The sequence below is a fragment of the Cydia fagiglandana genome, chromosome Z (genome assembly GCF_963556715.1).
Source record: "Cydia fagiglandana chromosome Z, ilCydFagi1.1, whole genome shotgun sequence".
NCBI lineage: Eukaryota > Metazoa > Arthropoda > Insecta > Lepidoptera > Tortricidae > Cydia > Cydia fagiglandana.
Genome location: NC_085959.1, coordinates 9,457,372 through 9,474,452, shown reverse-complemented (window position 1 = coordinate 9,474,452; position 17,081 = coordinate 9,457,372). Strand labels below are relative to the sequence as shown.

The following is a 17,081-nucleotide window of genomic DNA, read 5'->3' as shown; positions in this document are numbered from 1 at the left end:
AATGTTTTAGCTTTAGTTTTTAGTTGTAGTTAATTTTAGTTTTGTATTCATTTTATACACTTATTATACAATAAATGAGTTTAGTCCACATTATAGAAGTTAGTTCTCAGCAAAGATTGGCATATCGCTAGAAATTCTGGTCTTCGTCAGTTGCATTGTCATTTTTAGCGAAAATTAGATGAAACGTTGCAACGATAAATAAATTTTTACAAGCAGAATACGTCTGCGTCTGCGAGCGATACCTACTGCAAATTTTCATATTTAAGAAAATATGGAAAAATTCACCGTCTTGGACAAGAGTCGAACTTGCGACCTCTTGGAACACCAGTCCGGTCGCTCTCGCTCTTAACCATCTGACCTACCGAAGCGAAGAAGGCTAAGAATGTTTCTATTTTTGGGTTAATATTTAAAACGTGTCTAATTTTATAACGGTTATATTCTGATTGCAACTATAACAGCTTAATTTGCTGATGCAGCGTTGCTGTCGCGGTTGGAACCGGGCGATGCCACACTACAAATCGTTACAGCAATGCAGCTACAGCAAAAATACTAAACAATAAAGACATGCGCAAAATGTGTCACTGAAAAGAAATTGATATGCATCTACGTACGCCGTGAAGGTACTTCACTCTTTTAGTTCACTAGTTCAGTTTCGTTCAGTAGCTCAACAGATCCATCTATATCAAAAGTATTGATATAGATGGATCATTACGGATATACCGAGTGTGGCCTGTAACATGAGCAAATAATTAAAACATAGATTATACTCCTCAAACGTTGACACATTTGTTCAACAACTTTTAAAAATTATGAAGTATTTAGACTCGCTATTTTACACACAAAATAAATATTATCTTCAATGGACGCCATCGCCACGCCATATCATTGTGATTGACGTTGCTTGTCAAGCCTTAAATATAACAAAATTCTCAATACATTGCGTCTTGGAACAAACTTTAAAGTGTATTCAAAATCAAAACACAAGCTATTTTTAAAAATCGCTGAACAAATGTTGGTCAGTACGAGGAGTATAGCCCGCAGTTAAATTTTTTGCTCATATTACAGGCCACACTCGGCATTGAGTTGAATGAAGAATATGAAAAATAATTTCATTCAATATGAATCACACAAATAAATTAATTCACGAATCGAAGGTTTAACTTGGCGTCCTTGTCATTCTCTAAGCGAATGAGCAAGTAAATGAAAAGGTTTTTAAACTGAACTGCTGAAGTAAAGAACTAAACGAATCCGAGCTGAACTAGTGAATGAAAGTGTGGCATCAAGTTAAGTACTTCATTTTAATCTTTCATTCGCAAATTACTCATGTCTAACTGCAGTCTAAGTCAAGGATCTCTTATTTATGTCGGCGGCCGATCGTAAGATCAGGCATATCGTGAAATTCCTAGGCATATCGTGAAACGTGAAAATCTTTGACTCGTTCCCTGAACCGACGGAGCCCCGCGTATATTTCGGGGCAGTTTGCCCTTCGGGCATCTGAAGCAACCTAACGAACCTATCCTACCTATATCTTGGATTAATGTGACCGTCAAAACAATACAACAGGAACATTACGATCTGCCTGTTATTACGATCGGCCGCTGACATTTATATGAACAGGGTTATTAAAAAAAAACTATCTTTGTATTCCCTGTTGCAGTCGAATGGGTGATCATATTAGGTGACGTCAATTTTCAACCGCATTATTTCAAGTCATATAAGTCTCCAGTATAACAATTAGCCGACACTACGATTATAATCGCAAATAAGTAAATCGTATAATTACATCACCAACGCAATCGAACAGTAAACGTGTCGACACTTTGTCCACACTTGTTAAACTCATCTCGTATGTCGCATTTACACCGCTAAAGTATTTAATTCTAATTTTAATAACAATACTTCCGTGAGACACAGACATATTAAATATATTAACGCAGCGCAACCTCTTAAAAAAAACGCAAGCTCCTGATGACACTCCTCGGTAAGTACGGATTGAAACACTCGTTCACCCGTTCTTAATATATATAGTATTTACTTAATTCTAATTCTAAACGCTTCATTTCAATTTTTCAAACCATGTCGGTGGCAGTGGCACACGGGCGTGGGTCACGTGACGTTAAGCGGACAGCATAGCCTGTGGACGCTTGCAACCCCCGATGTTTTACTTGCGACTTGCTAACGGTTTATATAAGAACTAGCTTAACTATACCTAAAAAAATATCTAATTGCGTTCAGTTTCAGTGTGAAGAGCTGACAGACAGACGGAGTTACTTTTTGTATTTATAATATTAGTAAGGATTAGTAAGTGTATTAAATTTATAGATTATTGAACTTTCGACTGTTCGGGACTTTTATCTTTGTTGGTAATTAACCTAGCTGTACCTAATTAACTTTTTAAATCTTGGGAACGCTGCTAAATAGACATGTATATGAAAGTATACTTGAACTTCGTATTTGACTACACTCTTTTCAGGGTCAGCAGTATTAGCACTACAGCAGTAGCAGGGCAGGGTATGCAAATAAAAATATCTTTATCTCTATCTCTAGATCAAATTCAGTTACACTTTCGTATGGCCCTGTCAAAAATTTGCCCTTTACATAGCGATCATAAGTATCGTGACAAATACACTTTAAGGTCAATAAAGAGGTGCACTGTTCAGTTCCAAGGCATACTAAAGGTTAATAAACTCTTTCGAGCTAGAGTATGGCCAGCGAATCGTGGCACAAAAAAAACGCGGGAATTTCAATAAAAACCGCACCTGGCAATAAAATTAAGTACTATGAAATTAAATGACAGCTTGAAACTGACAGATTATTTGATAGAAAAAACCGGGCAAGTGCGAGTCGGACTCGCGCACGAAGGGTTCCGTACCATAAAGCAAAAAAAAACGGAAACAAATGCAAAAAGAAAACGGTGACCCCGCCGACGTTGCTTAACTTCGGTCAAAAATCACGTTGTATGGGAGCCCCACTTAAATCTTTATTTTATTCTGTTTTTAGTATTTGTTGTTATAGCGGCAACAGCAATACATCATCTGTGAAAATATCAACTGTCTAGCTATCACGGTTCGTGAGATACAGCCTGGTGACAGACGGACGGACGGACGGACGGACGGACGGACAGCGAAGTCTTAGTAATAGGGTCCCGTTTTACCCTTTGAGTACGGAACCCTAAAAAAAGTTGCCATATAAAGAATTAAAAAAAACTAGTTTGTGACACGATTCGCTGGCCAGGCTCTAGCCACAAATTACCTGAAGAAGTTAAAACATATGTTCAGTTAATAACAATACCTACAAGAATCCTACAAGCGCCAAGACAAGACGCTACGGGCAGCTGCAGCGCGGGTCAATTGAGGCTGACCCCAAACTTAACAATCTAACTAAATTGTACAACACCCTTCTCCGGGCAACTGGTAAGATGGTAAACACTTTTTTAATTTGCCGGTGTTTCCTATCTCAGTCTGCCGATGCTCTGAAACTCTTCAATATAAGATACAGACATTTTTTTTACTTAAAGAATATAAAACATGTAGAATATGTAGATATTATAGATGGTCAAGCAAATCTTGTCAGTAAAAAATGGCGGCAAATTTAAAAAATGTAGGCGCGAAGGGTTATCGTCCAATAGAAAATTTGAATTTCGCGCCTTTTTCTACTGACAAGATTTGTTTGACCAAGTATATTAAAGGAAATACTTAGGAAATATGTATACTTGTAGAAAACTGACGGTATTTTCATTGTAAAGCAATTTTTGGGTAAATTTTAACAACTGTAACACACACGATGTTGTTGTTGTTGTTGTTGTCTGTCCCCGGAGGTGCATAGGGCCTCCACAAGATCCTTCCACGATGGAGCACTTAAAAAAACTAAAACGAACTTTTACAGAACCGTAAATGCGTGTCATGTTTTTATATTAAGCTTGCTTTCAGCTCGTTTCATAGTGCCATACACCCACATTCGTATTTTAATGCCTTTCCTCATGTAGCACTCACATAAACTACTGTTAATGAAGGTTATTTAGTTTTGAAAATATTAAGTGTTAATCCCGAACAGTGCATGATGTATGGAGTCGCGCGCGAGAATGCAACCCATGCTAGACTCAAACTCCATTTCAAGAAAATTAGTAATTGCTACTTTGGACAACAATACTTATAGGTAGTCGCAAATCTCGTAACTCCCCCGGAGGAGTTACGAGGTTTGCGAATTAGGCCGACGTTATGAAATTGTATTTCATCTGTCAATGTCATCAAATTATTATTTACACGCCATTTAACTACACGTACAAAAGTTTTAGCATTTATCTGTACCAACTGCCTCGCACCCAAGCGAACCGGCGACAATATCAATGTTTTTGAATCACCAACATCATCGAATCACTTAGTGATTCACTATAATTTAGTCCAATTAAAGGTCCACGCATCATCAAGTGTTTGAACGTGTGACGTCAACGACGTTGATGATCAGCAGTAAGAAAATGAATCGAGAGACATTAAAGGGTCAAACTGACATACATACATTCGACAGTAATGAAAACGTAAATATGGAATTTTCCGTAGGCAATGATGCGTTTTTATTGCACTTAATTTAGTATATTTGATGACCAGCGTTAACAGATCAATTTATTTTTCAAGTAAACGCGCCAAATATTTACTCTGCTCAACACATTGACATTGATTGACACGTTGTACAGTAGCGGAATGTACGAAGCATGCCTGCTTAAACCACGTCTTCAGAACGAACTAGATGTGCGGCGTGATCCTGTAGACAGCAGGCCGTAACCGGGATACGAACACGGGACTGCAGGCATTGAAGTAAGATTACTGCTGACTAGTTAGGCTCAAGCGGTCGTAGGTACCTAATGCGGGGGCGGTGTTGTTGTTGCATGGATGGATTTCCGAAAATTATAAATATAGGAAGTTCCAGATAAGATATCCACTAAAATTTATTTTTTTGAAAGGAAGTAGATAGTAAGTATATAGTAATAAATCACGATTTTTTTTATAACTGATATTCAGAAAATTTAAAGAGGTACCTAATAGGTACTTATGCGAACGGGAGTGTAGATAAATGCAGTTTGGGGGTAATATTTCAAGTATTTACCTAGTGTCTAGTGTTAATAGAATATTTCACTACCAGATCTTCTTATAATAAAACATCCTCCTGCTCTCTTTATCCGTCGGGTAAAATACGAACGATGCAAGAAATAGTTAACTCAGAGACAGGTGCGTTTGAAAATTTACTAAAAGCAAAAGCGAAAGGGAATAGCGTCAATAAAAAATAAAACCTGAAGTGGGTCGCAAGAAATAGTTCTCATGGCTGTCTTAAGAAAAAACAAGCACGTGGTAGCCCGCATATGCGTGCAATACATGTGTTTGATAGATCTCGACTGTTCTCATATTAAAAAGATGTAAGAGAAGGAAGCTAGAAGCTTATCCCGCGAGTGTATTAACAACATGTTTTGTTTCGACTTGGGCTAAATCCCTTCAATTTGCAATCCCTTAAAAGCTATGTTAAATTTTGTGTCTTTTCTAATGAACAGAAATGTCATAATGATGGATAGGGACTAACGATTATCAATGGTTTTTCAGGCTTGACAAACTTCTGAAGGGGCCCACTGATTAACAGTCCGCCGGACGGTATCGGCCTGTCATTTAGAACAAAATTTTGACAGTTCCGAACAACTGACAGGCCGATACCGTCCGGCGGACTGTTAATCAGTGGGTCTCTTAACGCCAATTTATGCCATGCCATTTCGATTTGGTTGACCCCAGTTTGGTAACTGTGTGTCATCGGACGCATGCGTTGTATTGGTCCATCAGTCGAGAAGCATTCATTAGCATTCTGATTATCATTTGTATCAGCAATGTATTTCATATTTAATCAGGAGCTTCCCGAACTTCTTGTCACAGTTTAAACAAAATAATTAATTATGTTTTCTTTCATTACAGGTAAGTGAAGCAGAGCTTAATTTGTCCGACGTTAACAATACGTTTGTAAGTTAACAATAAGTTTACGGTATTTTTGTCGGTCTTCCGTCCGTACGTTGGTCAAACCAATTTGTTAGTCAGTTGGAACCAGGAAAACTATACTCATCCTTTTCTTTTAGGTGCTAGTACTAATGTAAGACAAAGATAGTATGATTCTCTCTGTCTGTGATTCAAATGAGACAGTCCTTTGACAAACTATAATTATAATACGCCTGTGTGGTTTCCGTGCGTTGTCTTTATGCTCCATGTTGTAATCTCATCTGAGGATAATGTAGAAGCCAAAGCGACAGGACCTGAGGGTCCGCTGAATTTCACTATGGGTCTCTAGATTGCTCGAATATAATTATAAGAATGAGGGAGAGGCAGAAAACGACGATATTGTCGGTCATAAACGGCTAGACCCGAGAGAAGCACGTGCGTCTTATATCGCCGAGAACTGGTCTCCCGGGAAACGGGTAACGGTATCCGCTTTTAACAGCCAATGGTCGTTTACCGCGAAATAAGCTGTTCCATCATGTAGTAAGTGAGCCAGATTTACCTGTTTAAATAAGTCTTAATTTAATATTTGTAGACGTTTTAATTCTGTATTTATCACTAATATGTGTTTGAGTTACGTGTGATTTATATGTAACTAGGTATAGTATAATATAATCCATTTTAAAACTACTGACCAGAACCAAGTTGTTACTAAAGAGCATTTGTTTAATATTTAACTATGTATTGGCACCGGCCGCAACACATTTGCCGGATAAAACTAACGTATAGCGTATAGCTTACAAAACAAATACATATGATAATAGCGTCCATGATATGTTTGTTTACTCGCAAACATATGTATGTATTAATAACATAGTTTATTTGTGCTTGATTCAAAATATTAAATACACAAGAGTTTAAAAAAAAATTAATGGTTCCGTACATAATACGGAAACAAATATTAAACTCCTTTGTCTTAAATATTAATCTATGTTTCAAAAGTATTTTTAAGTAGTTGTAGGTACCTACAGTCAGCAGCAGAAGTTACTAAGCGAGCCAGGTGTCATAATTATTTTGACGCGACGTTATTGTTAAGAATACATGAGCATATCAAGGTAAATAATTTAGATCAATACGGATATGATGGTCGTTCTTTGTCTACGTGACAGCGTGATAAAACGGTATCCGTCACTTTCTATCCCACGGTGTTAAAAAGTGACAGTTATTTTATCACGTGGCTAAACATGGATAAATCCATCCATAATACGCTGGCAGCTCGCCCGCGTATAGTTTGTTATCATCTGCATCGTATTTCCTTCCCCCCGTTAAGAAACATGTTACTACGATGGCCGCTGCTTCACACAATCATGCATAACAGTCCCCGTTAAAAGCGGAACCCTAAAAAAGTCGCTCTTTTTCCCGCGCACATGTGCTTCGCATGCGCCCGAGTTCCCAGGCCCTGTGTTCCCACTCAAGCGAAGGTGATCTAGCATCCGCCTGACCCCGACGTTGGTTACAATTACAAAAAGTCTCAGTTCAAACATATACTGGTTTCATTGGCAGCGATCGCTCGACGGAACGGGAATACAAACGCAGTGCGCCGTGGGAAAACGCCCGACATCTTGGTGCCTTCAGTGATGCATTCTGTCGCCAAAAAAGGCATCTTTCACTGAAACTGCTTTGCGCATACATATGGCCTTTTTAGTGATTACAGCACTATCAGTGTAGCACTCCCTGCATTTTTATTTCAGTCATAATAAAATCAATATTAACTTATTGAATAAATCATTTTAATTTATCGGTAATATCGGTATACTTAATTCAAATTATGAAATAAAACTATTGAAATGAATTATATCGCGTTATAACTTCATAAGGCTTTACTTGAAAATAGTAAAGTTGTAACGTAGAACTACTAGCCTTATGAACCAATTTTGCATGTTAATTATGATGGTTCATTATTTTGTAAGTGGATAGTTTTTGCACAATGTAGTATTTTTTTCAGTCACCCGTTGACCACGAACGCTGTAAAGTGTAAAGGGTTCGAAACGGGATGTAGTATGAATTCAATATACGCGATGTAATCCGTTTCAAAAGTTTTATTTCATGAGTAAGTAAGTATCGCCAACGCCGCTACGGAAGAACGCCGAAATCGAGGAGTTGGTGGCCGGAGCCAATATCATCGGCGAAACGAAATCCCACAGAATTCGCTTGTTCGGTCACCTATTAAGAATGGGAGAGGATCGGGCTGCCAAGAGGGCGTACCTGGGAAGACCGACTGGTGGCCTCCCGGTAGGTCGGCCCATATACCGCTGGGGAGACAGTGTGGAAGCGGATCTGCGTCAGCTTCAATCCGATAATTGGCAGGAAAAGGCGCAGGATCTGGAAAAGTGGCGTGCTCTCGTTTCGAAGGCCAAGATTCACTTGGATCGCTGAGCCATATTAGTAGTAGTAGTAATTATCGCGGTAACCGAAACAATATTAAGTTCAAATTAGTTGACTGATGCGACCCCTATTCATAAAATGTGTGCAACAGGCACACTGCCCGCAGACAGTCCACCGTGCCCCGCCGGCGACTCTTCGGCTTATAGTCCGTTGCCCCGCTATAGAAAGGCGATGAATAAGTGCAGATGCACTTAATAGAGGCTCCTGAATGCCAAGGAAGGAAACTTCCTTCCTGGCCCGGTCAATAGTTCACTTTCGAACGGGGTTGCATCGTCCTGTTTGAGACAAATAGAGATTAACGGCATGTCGGGATGTTCGATTATAGATTTGAAGTATTTGAACAGAATGAGCCTTGCTAAAGACTGGTTAGCAAGTACCAGCTTCACCCTAATCTATTCTATTTTATTCTATTTAGGTACAGTCGCCATCAGATATATCGGAGCGGCCAAGGTGCTCACAAATATCTGAACACGCCTCTATTGTCAGAGGGCGTTAGAGTGCGTGTTCAGATATTGTGAACACCTTGGCCGCTCCGATATATCTTATGGCGACTGTACACTAAATACACTAATACCTACTAGTAACGCTACGATAGTCTTAACAGAAGCCTTATATTTAGGTTTAAGTAGGTACTCTTGCGTCTGTATAGTGTATATCCTCCTTCTGTCTCTATTGTGTAGCCAATTTGCTGCTGAACTACTGGGATTTTTAGTTGAAGTTTGATGCATACGTGTCACTTCACGTACACTTAAGCCGGTGAGCCCCTCCCTTCCTCTACTTATCTCCGAAACTTCTGAATAATACAATAAAATTAGTTCTTTAAATAGGTACTTGTAGATTACCACATAATTTATGTAAGTAGGTATTTTCAATGAAGATATACTGTAATTCATGCGACGCACACATACACTTCGCTAGAGAGTGACAAACATTACTCCCATATGTTTTGCTATGTTTTATTGACCTCAAGACCAGAGGCAGATTTCGCCCTATTACAGTTAATCTAACTCCATAGACTAGGAATTCTCTACCGAGTTTAGAGCAATTATTTCATGCAACCGATGATGCCAAAAATGCGAGGGTGCGCGGGACAAGGTGAGTGGAGTCCCATGCCGTGATTGGTCCGTTCGAAGACACGGACGTCACACCAAGACACTTTCGACTCGAACATGGAGTAAAATTACCGAATGCATGGCAGAAAGGGTAGCGCGACTATGCTGGGTCTAGAGGATTCCAAGTCTATGTCTAACTCTAACTACCACATTCGTATTATTATCTATAATTGCTTAACATCTTGCGGGTAAGGGGACGCACACACTGGTCCACTTTCTCGAGCGGCCGGGCATCCGCACCGGACGCCAACCGGTCCGTGTGAAAGGACCACTATAATTAATCCAAACATTCAGTAAACACATCCGTATTAATTCAAACGGACTGTGATGGGCAGTTTACCCCTACTCTCGTTCATAGGACAACAGCCATGTTCCTATAGTTGTATAGCCTCTAGCCGCCCATACGTCAAACCTTGCCAAGCAAAATGAAATTTTATTTTGTCAACACAAAGTTCAAATTAGAATGGAACAGGATACCTTTTTATTGGTCTTTGGGCGGCTAGAGGATAGATAAACCCCACATTTTTTACTAAGTAAATATTTGATGTTGTTTGTCCGGTTTTGTGGGAATCCATGGGCCACAGTAATTGCTTATTATCAGCGGATACGTCTGCTCGTTTGCCTCCTAAATCATTAAAAAAACCGGCTAAGTGCGAGTAGGACTCGCGCACGAAGGGTTCCGTACCATTACGCAATAACCGGCAAAAAATAACGTTTGTTGTATTCCCATACAACAAACGTGATTTTTTTGGTGGCTCCCGACCCACTTATATTATATATTAACTAAATATTTATTTTATCATTTTTGCAACAGAAATACATCATCTGTGAAATTTCAACTGCCTAGCTATCACGGTTCATGAGATACAGCCTGCATGGTGACAGACAGACAGACAGACGGTTAGTCAGACGGACAGCGGAATCCTAGTAATGGGTCCCATTTTACCCTTTGGGTACGAAACCCTGAAAAGACTATAATGGGGTAACCACATAATTCAGCTACGGGTGTCTTTTCACTTAAACATTCACCTTTTTTACTTCTCTTTAAATAGTAATTAAACTCATTATTATTCTATGAATAAGGCATAATGCGACAAAACTTCAGTTGTTGCCATTAAAAAATGTTTTCATAACATCTAATCGAATGACACATTCTTATTAAAGTTGAATAAATGCCAATAACTAACAATATTGGCAATGACCCCGTATTGCTGCCGTGCGCTTTAAATTTACATACACAATAATACACATAAAACTATGGATAGATGCGAAGGGAATGCTGTTCGACAAGAACGCTTCTAGGCTCATAAGATATGCCAACCGCTCGCTATGCAAATGGGACCGAGACTGGCAGTCTACTTAATTCCAGATAACATAACCCATAAAATTACCTCTAACCATAGGGCCTAACCTGCAGCCAGCGAAGGCCCGATTGGATGACATTTCGACGTCCTTTATGCCGATTGGTTGATATTAAACCACATAATTGTTCGCGTATCTGGCTCCTTCAAGACTCGGCTTTGTTCTTTAATAAATAAGGTAGTTTTTTACTGCTTTTAAAAGTTTGTTTTATGGGAACCAGTAAGGAATGCCACGCACGTGCACGATCGCTTGTATAGAGCGTTGTTAGAATACGATAATAAGGAGTTCGCAGGCCTTATACGGGCTGCATTTAGATTGTCCCACTATTTAAGGATCAATGCGCAAATGGCAGTTATTGAGAGTCGTGGAATAGTTGTCTTTTTTGGTTTTGGAATTCTCAATGGTTAAATTTTATGGGTTTTAACGAACTCGAGCTGTTTTTGGTATTCAGCACTGCAGCTATTTGGCATACATATTATAGCACTTTACAGTATTATCAGTGTCATATAGTCGAAAGTTTTAAAATTGTACCTTGTCACTGTTAAAGGTACGAAATGGGTCATAATACTTTCCACCGTATAAATGACGATAAGGTGCAAAATAAAACTGTGCAAAGGGCAACACTGGTTGCGGTCGCGAGATGCTCCTAACCTAACAGGGTCACAAGCGTTATTTAACGTTACAATCACAGTACGATGTAAGTACCTATACACAGTTACACCCGTTATCGGTTCAGTTCTCATGGCGTTTTTCACCGATTTTCATTTCGATTGTCTAGCTTTTATAAGATAGTAAATACTTATGAAAGTTATGAACAAATAAAACAAAGAAGAGGCTTTTATATAAATGAATTTCAATGAATTATACAAGTATAAAGCTGCAATACTGACCAAAACCATTTACCATTGATCAAGCGCTGTTTTACACCTATAAAAAGTGTAACCCACAATCATATAAATGTCTTTAAAATACTATAACCTTTTATGCTTTTGGTAACTGTAGCTACCAGCTGTCACCCTTATTTTATTATAATAATAGAGGTCACTGAAAAATATCAAGCATGTGAGTGGATGGTTTTTGCTACATTCAAGCAGGTTGTACAAACATGGGGCCTTAACATTTTATTGTGCCACCGCACGACGGTTAGGTATTAGTTGGTACTTACTTCGAAGGCTCTTTACGTGAGGTTGAATGAATCCTTAGGGTCAATTCCAAGAACTAAAAATCCGGGTTTAATATTATTAGGGTTTTGAGATTTGATCCTAGATCTGGCCTACATGGCTTTTCTTACTAAACTTGTTAATAATAAATAAATAAGTTTTGTGGTAAAATTTGTTAGGTACCTAGGTACTAATAAGTTTTATACTCGCTTAAAACTTAATCCTAAATTAACCTTGAATCTTACTAGAGATACGTTTTCGTAAAACTCGCGTAAAACTTGTTATACTTAAACGGGTTTCATGTTTTTTTAGTGATCCATTGAAATTCAGTCAGTTGGGATAACCTACCGAGTTTTTTTCTCAATTGTCACCACCATGATCGGCGTACCTATTATGGATAGCTTTATCCATCTTTATCCACGTGATAAAATAACTGTCACTGTTTAACACCGTGGGATAGAAAGTGACGGACACTGTTTTATCACGCTGTCACGTAGACAAGAACGACCATCATATCCTGGTCAGAAAAAAATCTCAAATGTGACCGGTGACAACTAGTGGGAATAGCCGTTATCGTGAATTCGGTAAGTTGTTACGCAAACCGGTGAAAGTGACCCCGCGGTGTCGCGCGATTAACAACGAACAAGCCATTGTCTACTCGTCTGCTTCCATGGTATTATTTAATTATTATTCTAAGGCTCACTTGCACCATTCCACTAACCTGGGGTTAACCGGTTAAACCTGGAGTTACCATGATTACCAGTACAATTTGACACTGGGTTAACAGTTTGACCGCTTAGCCCCGGGTTATTGAGATGGTGCAAGTGGGCCTAAGGCCCTGGTCTCCTATTTTATGCTGTACGCGGCGTCTGGCGTCAGCGTCAACGTTTTTGAACAAAAAAGACGCTGACGTCGACGTCTAAAACAGACCACAACAGTACATCTCTATAGTAAGCATCGTGACGCAGACGCTGTAAGCTGCCGATGGCGTTTATAGGAGACCCGGGCCTAATAGGAACAAAGTTACAAGTTTAAAACCAGGCTCCATAAAACTACATTTAGTTTGACTGTGAAGTCAGGTTATCTTAGTCTCACAAATTTCTATGTACGTGTATTATTATAATATGTATTTTGAATTATACAATTATACATCAACTAGCGACCCGGCTAGCTTCGCACGGATTAACAAATTATACACCAAAACCTTCCTCAAGAATCATTCTTTTGATAGATGGAAACCGCGTAGTATTTTTTGAGTTTATCGCAAACAAACTTACAAACAGACAGACGCGGCGGAGGACTTTGTTTTATGAGGTGTAGTGATTTAAGTGTGCCCTGGAGATCATAAGATAACAATTCCCAACACAGCATCCAATATGTACTTACCTTTTCAAAAGGTTTTCACTACTTTTTAGGGTTCCGTACCCAAAGGGTAAAACGGGACCCTATTACTAAAACTTCGCTGTCCGTCCGTCCGTGCGTCCGTTGGATGGGTGACCGTTCTTTTTTGGCGTTACGATTATCGGTATCGACTAGTATCCACATACGGAATTATTAGCTCGCGTAATCGAAAAATAATATTTAAGTACTTACTTACTTTTTCATAGTTGAAAATATACCTACGTAGGTAAAGTAATTGCCACATAAGCAGCCTACTTATTTTTGATTACGTATGACAATGTATGTATTTATGTCCAATTGGTCAATTAAAGGAGTTTATATTCGAACATTATTTAGTCAATAATATTTTTTTACGTTTGATTTCAATGTTGTGTCTAATCTAGTTTGATTTAAATATGCTAATATAAAGTACCTATACCTCCATGATAAAAGACGCTACACAATGCATAATGTAAGTACTTAGGTTATTGATAGATTACAAAATCTGCTAGTTCTGAGGGTCAATTTTAAATTAAGATGAAGTAAAACTTTTGCAAATTATTTAGAACGAAATCGCGTGAAATAAGCAAAACAGGACAATTCAGGCAATCAGAAAACTATCCGATCAGCTGTCACAGATGTGATTGTGAACAGAGGGCCTACCGTGAACCACGTTCGATGTGTTGCCTCTCTGTCGCACTTGTAAATTCGTACGTAACTGTGACAGGGAGGCAGCCCAGTTACTTGAGGGCCTACCGCGAACCACGTTCGACGTGTTGCCTCCCTGTCACACTTACGTACAAATTTACAGGTGCGGCAGAGAGGCAACACGTCCAACGTGGTTCGCGGTAAGCCCTCAGTTTTCGTGCTAATATCGTCCCAGGAGTAACTGTCACCGGTCCGTCGAAGGCGGATCCGGTACCGTTGTCCAGGGGCCGCTTTTTGCCCCAACGGTACCCCGTACATGTAATTGCAATAAATTGCAACTGTACGGTTCATTTATTTTTAATTTGCACCGATGCTGGTTTCGAAGATGGCCCCAGTGATTTCAGTTCTAAAATACGAAACAAAAATCAGCAGGAGAGTGTTTGGCCCGTATTGTGGACGGCGTGTGACGTTCTTTTGGGAAATAATGGAGTAATTGTAATATTATGGAAAAAGTTAGATTTCTAAAACGCAATAATATTAATTACACTAACGTCACTTCATTTCAGTATGATCAAACTTTAACAGCAGGTATTCTAATCATGTATCTACTTATTTTTCTTTTCATCACACCAGCTCGGAAAGGCTTACTTTGCACTTCAAAAACGGATAGCAAAGTTGCACTTTGCCATCAGTAATTCACATGTGAGGCAAAGTAATCAAATGCAAATTTTGAGTTGTTTTCTTGTTTGCTGGTAGAATTGACTTTTAAATGATGATTTTGGATGATAAATATTTTAATAACATTCATTTGAATTTGATTTGGTTTGATTTTGTATGATATTTTACATTTAACATTTGCTTCGGGGTGGTGTGGTGAAAAATTTTGTGTTTTACTCGGGGGCAAATTATGTTTAACCCTCGTGCTTTGAAACCCTCGCAACGCTCAACGCCTGGCTGCCATACATGGAACGGCAATCTCTTTCAGTTTCTCACCTTTGTAAGTATATGCCAACGATTCGTTGAATTAAAAACAAACAGCTCATTAGTATTGTATCAGCGTGCTACACTCGAACATGTGTTATGTGCTTATGTGTGCGTAATATTTGTGTCACGTATTGTATCAGTGTGAGGACGCGATTCGATTGCCAAAATATACATTTTTCAAGCGTGTAGGTAATAACAGAACAGACCAATTCTTTTAGACAGTATTTTTGCCCGCGGTTTCGTCCGCGTGAGTTTCGGTCTCTGATTTTATTTACTTTTTTAGGGTTCCATACCCAAAGGGTATAAACGGGACCCTACTACTACGATTCCATTGTCTGTCTGTTTGTCACCAGGCTGTATCTCATGAACCGTGATACCATTATGTATTTCTGTTGCCGGTGCTTCGGTGAGCGAGTCCGACTCGCACTTGTCAGTTTTTTTATCTCTCTCCCCCAGTGTGTGAAAATGTCCTTACATTTTGAAATATCATAAGATAATATAGACCTTCAGGTATGGTACATAAATTCTACGTTCAACATTGTACGTTGTATTTACATCAAATGTTAAAAAGTTACGTTTATGGTTCCCTATGTAGGTATATTCCCGCCATCTTAGCCTTTTAAACAAGTAGCAAAAAATGTCACAGCATACCTGTCCTACTCTCACTCACGCTGTTACATTGCATCGAATAGCCGCGTCTCTCTCTTCACCGTTACAAAGACTGGAATGTGTACAAAAACAGGCTGTCTGTTGATCGCTTCCCTTTTCAAAATGGAATGACGCGTTCACATAATGAATAACTTTTTTCTAAATTTAAATTTGGACCTGAAATCAATCAACTCGATGTTCCGGCCTTAGCCATTATTTTTTACTGTAAAAAATATTACTTCTATGTATGTACTGTTCTGTGATTCTGAAAGCAGAGTTTTAAAAGCTAAGGTTTTTTTTACTCCTCAATGTTATGTTGGCTCTGAATCATGAGTAGGTACTATTAATTAAAAAAAAATATAAAATTGTCCCCATATTTTCATACCCATGGGTGTCAGTTTTGTGATGTTCCCTATTAGAAAAAGTACTTGAAAATGCGTCACAAAACTGTAAATAACTATTTCTACACTACTTTATTTAAAATCGATAGTCCACGTGATTCGGAGTAAGAAATACGAGATATGACAGTTTTTTGAAAAGAAGTACAGTCAAGGAATTTAAATTCCGACCCATTTCGTACGTTGTCACAGTGACAATCAATATGAAAGCCGCTAGAGACCTCATACGGTTGTCACTGTGACAAAGTACAAAATGGGTCGGAATTTAAATTCCTTGACTGTACATAAATGGTATACTTTTTTCAAACAATGCCCGTTAGCAAGAAAATTATTTCGTAAAAATTTGTTGTCAATGTATTTTTTGGACATCCTGTAAGTAGGTAACAATATTCGAGAACGAATAACTCTTATCGGTTCTCAGATAGATCAAATTAAAGAATATGAGCAGTGTAATATCGGGTAACATCGCCAACATTGGCCACCTAAGCGTTCTGGGAAATTTATTTTCTGTTGTACTTAATACCTAGGATGGCTAATTTACTATACCTAACTATTAGTACTAAGACATTCAATTTTGCTACCATTATTTGATCGAGTAATTAAAATACTCAGCTATTAATTTTTATGATATGTTTCTGCAGGCTATTTCTTTTGAAAAATCAAAATGAAAAATCAAACCTACTTACAACTAAACAGGCACAAATTCCACAAATTCTAAACCAAAAGCAAAATAATCTTCACGGCATTGACGTTCTGCTTGTTTTCTGCTCTTTCCCTCTACAATTTATGTAATGTGATTCCCTGTAGCTAACACTAGGATTACCCTCCGTACAGCAAGGTACCTACCTTAAGTAGATGCCTTTCATTGGTTCTCAGGCCGTTGAGGCATTTCGCGAAGTATTGGGTTTAGAAAACTGTAAACATCTCGACACCAATGGCTATTGTTCTCGCGAAGACAGAACAGAAAATAAATCAGACAGT

General features: G+C 38.6%; 1 protein-coding gene across 1 annotated transcript in view; it reads left to right on the top strand.

The window, feature by feature from the left end:
• The window catches only part of LOC134678723 (epidermal growth factor receptor), a 123,752-nt gene that overhangs the window by 19,114 nt on the left and 87,557 nt on the right, over nucleotides 1–17,081 (top strand). The window lies entirely within an intron of this gene.